Raw genomic sequence first — 5,235 nt, forward strand, 5'->3', positions numbered from 1 at the left:
GGTAATGATTCCCAATAATCAAATGGATTATTTAATGTATTTCATGTGTTTGTATTTCAGTGAAAGAAGAATATTTAGCTCTGCTAGCTGACCGAAAAACTCACTTCTTGTTGTTCAGGCCAGAAGGAGTAGTGCTGACAGAATGTCAGTGTCTGTTTAAATATTTTTATTTTCCTTTAGCGCCAGGGCTACACATCTGTTGGTGCTGACAGAATGTGTACACTTTATGCCACCCTTAGCTACATCCTGTGAAACACTTGCCAAGACCTTATGGTAAACTAAGACCTAAAGTAAAAAAAACAAAAGTCATAACTGATAAATTGACAGTAAAAGAAGAGAGGAGGGATAGTACTGTGGTTTGCTTTATTGTAAAACTCCTCAACAACCTGAGAAAGTGAATGTAGTCCAGCTGCAAATAGAGCAGCAACAGCAAGTGAAATGTTAAAATATATAGTTTCATAATATGCAGCTAATGGAATTCATAGGCACAAGTTAACAGCAAAGCCAAGGCTGATAGCTGTAAGTGGACAAAAAATCAGATTTCCAGAATTTCTGGAAAATTTCTTTTTTTTTTATGAGTGGTGCAAAAGGGGTGAAAAACAGCTGGACTTTGTTAGCTGGAGTGGGTCTCCAACAGAGGAGAGCCCTACCCAAATCACTGCTGTTAAATAGGGACTTGGTTGGAGGAACTTTGGAATCTATAACCAAATCTATATGCCTGAAAAATACCTGTCCTGATGCTGGAATTAGGCTGGCATTTAAGAAAACACAGCTCAATGAGTAAAATACAATTATTTCTGATTAACTTTATCTGGAAAACTCAATGCAACACAGATTCTGTTTCTTGCATGGTAAACAATGTCAATAATAAGGTTGATAAGGTTTTTTCTTTTTATTGTGTTCAAGTTTTCAGGGTTAGTATAACAATTTGGTATCTACATCTTGAAATGTAAAAATTAGAGACTTTCTCCACTTTCACTTTTTGTAAACTGCAAAGGTGTATATTTTACATAGAGAAAGGTAATGGCAAACTGTTTCAATATAAAATATGAAAATAGCTGGCTGCAACTAGAAAATTATATTTATATAACTGTAAACTTATACCAGTACCAGGTCCCATGAGTTGAATTTACCAGTTGAAATTCTTCAGACCACAGCCCAAAGTCTAAAGAATAAATCTTTATTTAACAGTAAAAAAATCCCATGTCACTTAATATAGTACAACATTGCACACTAGGGAAATTGAAAACTCTAGCTGTGTGTGGCTTGTCTATCAACACTAGTGTGATAAGAGCAGGTTTGGGGCTCTTCTGGCTCACTGTTCCCTTTCACCCATCTGCATTCCAAGTTAATCCATCCCTTATCATTTCAGAAATTCTCTGGCTTAGTTTTTCCATGGTATTCATTACTATAATGTTTAATTGCTGACCTTCCAATCTACCTAGTTTTAAGAAAGTCTGTAAAACTGACCAGTCCTCCAACCTCACCATGTCAATTTGATTATTTAAACCAATTAGTCTTAATAGTTATACAGTAGCCTCTGTGAGGGAGTAACCCAATTTCTTATGACTTCTTGCCCATTTTGCCTGGTTTAATTTGAGTGCAGTCTACCAAGCATTACAAGAAATAAGGGCTGGATAATCTTTTCTTCACATTTAAATAATTCACCATGTCATTTTATCCAAGTAATTTGACTGTAGTTTCAGTGCCTTTCACACAATGAGTTCAAAGCACTGACTGATTGTTAAGAACTGGCTTTTCCAGAACAAGGTGTGTTCTGCTATAGTCCCTGCTGCTAGACAGCTCACTTTCATCGCTCTGAATTAAACTGGAAGTGAAATGGGCTCTGTAAATTCAGGTTTGGGTGGAAACAAAGCACTTTGATTGAGATAATGCTAACAGTCTGATCTGGATAGAGCTTCTTCATCTAATGTTTATTTATCCCTCCATTAACTAATAAACATGCTATCCATCATGTTTTTATGATCTTGAATCCAGGGTGGGTATATAATTCAAGCAGGTGAAAAAGATGAATGAGACACTAAAATAAACAAAATATAAGTTCCACATTTATTTCTGGTCATAAAAACAGTAGTCAGTGTTGTATACTTTCAGTGTCTTGGGATTATTTTATGTCATATATTTGTAATGAACAAAAGCAGACTAGAGAGTGTACATGTACTCACAGCCTACAGAATTAGACCATTAGATCATAAGAAGGCAGAATGATCATGATCTAGACCTAAATAAAAATGCTATTTTTATACTTTTATTTGGTGAAATAATGTCTTTGACTAGACAGTGACTACAGGAGGGATTAGGTTGCTAAAATCTCATCAGCAAGTCTAGATATACATCCCTAGAAGAAAAGTATGCTCAGTGTTTTCCAGAATGAGAAGACAGTCGATCATGTTTGGCTCACAGTTATTATGGCCCTTGAATAAAGGTATTTTATGTACCAGAAATCAGCAATGATTGCCATAACCCATTTTATAGTTAATGGAGAAAAAACATAGATTCTTTATGATTGACTTCATGGTGGATGATACATCATGCTGGAAGAGTTTGTCATGAACAGTAATTCTAAGGACAAACTTTCTGAAACTTACTGGACATTTAAGTTAATAGAGTCTCTCTAAATGTTGCTAAAGGAGTCAGAGCTGACTCAAACCTTCTTCACTGTGTAATGAGGAAGACAAAATTAAATCTTGCTTCAGTGGCAGAATAACTCTTCTGGACTAAGAAAAAGCCAAACTGAGAGGGAATCAGCTTGTTCCAAGAGATGGCTAGAGGTGTTAATGACAGCTGAGGTGTTCCTTTCTTCCTACTGCATCTTTTCTAATCAATTATCTCTTAGTCTTCCTACAGGTGAAGAAAGACTCCCCCCTCTAGAAGCCCAATTTCCTTCCCACACTTCTTTGCATGCTGTAGAGAGGAAAATTGTAGAATAACCCCCTTTATTCCCTTTAAGGAATCCAAGCTAGCTCAGTCCTTCTCAGGCCTAGGAGGATTATCTCAGGAGACAGGGAAAGGATTCAAAAGAGGCTCTCATCCTTTTGCTGCAGCGATGTTTATTTCATAGGTGGTGTCCGAGGAGAGAGAGAGATCCCAGGGGGACAGGGCCTTTTCTCAGGATTTCTGAGGGAGGGGCAAGCTGGCACACAGCCAATGGGGTCAGAAAGGGAAGGAAGGGTCAGACTACAGGACAGGAGTTCCAGGGGTCCCTGGGTGGGGAAGAAACCCTTTTCCCAGGGGAATGTAACATCTCCTCCTTTTTTTGTTTAAAAAGATACAGAGAAACATCCTCAGATTCTGTTTGACACGGAGTGTGGGTTTTCCCACCACTTATGGTTGGTAGGGAAACCAGATCGCTTTAGATTTGCCAACTCTATATGGTTGACTTCTGAGGTAGAAGATATGAGGCCGTTAATAGCCTTGAAAATCAAACAGCGTAGGATCCCAAATGCTATAGTTACAAGGAAAAGGATAACAAAAAGTAACAAAATTGTTTTAACTACAGAAGTCCACCACCCAGTGAATCCCCAGCCCTTGAACAGTTCCTTGATCCAATCTTCAGATTCTTGCTTCACTTGTCCGATCATGTTGTTCATGCTTCGGAGGGCAGCATGGATATTTGGAGCCTTTGAGGACAGATTCATGCAACAGAGTCCTTCAAATTCCTGGCATTCATGTCCATGCAATAGCAAAAGATAATCGATAGCAGCACGGTTCTGGATGGTGGCCTGTCTGGTAATCTCCTCGTCTTCTAGGAGAGAGCTGATGGCGATGGATGTTAAATTAGCTTGCTTGACCACCCAGCACTCTAGGTGGCCCAATTCACCCACAGCTTTGGCTGCTGCTACCCATGGAAGAAACAGGGATACAGCAACTCTTTTTGACTTTGCCCAATGGAAAATGTCTGAATTACAATTTGGGTCCAAATAGTCAGCACTCCTTTTTTGAATTTTGTCAGCCGATTTGTTTTTGTGAGTCCATTCACGAATTAAAGTTTGGTTGGGTGTCAATACGGACAATCGCCCTATGGTACATGGCCCTCCTAAAAGCCGGGATGGAATTCCTGCCCATGCTCGATCCCCACAAACCAAGAACAATCCTCTAGGGAGGCTTCTGGGGCTAGAGTGAGATGGGTTGTCTGCTACAATGTGGCTTATATTATGACACCACCTCTTTGCAGTAAATTCTCCCCGGAACTGCCTTATAAGGTGGTACTCGTCAGTGCTAGAGGGTTTTGGGATGACAGAGAAAAGGATGCAGTATGTTGCAGGGGAGGAACCCAATAGTTCTAACTCCTGGGGTTCCTGAGCTGCCTTGGGCAAACCCCGCACCCATTCCGCTAAGGGGTTCATGGCAAACACATCTTGCTTTGGATGATCCTTGTGTGGTTGTGGGGTGTGTGCCTCTGGAATTTCGTTGGACTTGTATTTGCCCAAACTTGCTGGAAATTCTCCAGCCTTCAAAGGAATTCCTACCAGACAGGTGGACATAGGGTTTTTAGCTGCTGCAGTGGACAAACATATGTTTTCTTGCTGAAGTGTCTTTGTCAGGGTCACCCAGACGTTCTGACGTGGCTGAGGGACGATCCATGCAGCTGCCAGACTGTTCAGCATTAGCAGGATGACAACTTGGATGGGGTTCATCATAGGGTTGAGTGGGAGGTAGGTTTTCTCTAAAAGGGAAAAATAAACATTTTTAAAACATGTTAAAAGGTTCCTGTTTCTGCCAGAAGGAATCCACACCTAGGGAGGTTCTTTCTCTTCCTTCCGGCGGCGTCTTCTCTTCGAAGCATCAGTCACTTGCTTCTCATCCCCTTCTGCTGGAGCTGGATTTTTGGGGACAAAAGGTTTCACCCACTTCTGGGGAATCCACCGGGGGCCTGAGGGAGTAGCCACACATGCATAGCCACGACCCCAGGTCACAAGCTCATAGGGACCTCTGGTTTCCCAAGTTTCAGGATCCCTAATCAAAACCAGTGGACACTGAGACAATTTAAACTGATTACCACTGTTAAAATGACGTACCACAGGTGGACTCATGTTTTCAAATGAACAGTTCAGAAAATTGATGGTGAACATGGCTTTGCAGAGCTTCTGCTGTGGTGTCATCCACGAAGCCGAGGAGTTCTGCCTAGCCAAAACCTGTTTGAGCGTCTGGTGTGCACGCTCGATCACAGCTTGACCTGTGGGGGAGTGAGGGATGCCAGTTTTATGCTCCACT

Source organism: Prinia subflava, chromosome 2 (assembly GCF_021018805.1).
Source record: "Prinia subflava isolate CZ2003 ecotype Zambia chromosome 2, Cam_Psub_1.2, whole genome shotgun sequence".
Classification (NCBI taxonomy): domain Eukaryota; kingdom Metazoa; phylum Chordata; class Aves; order Passeriformes; family Cisticolidae; genus Prinia; species Prinia subflava.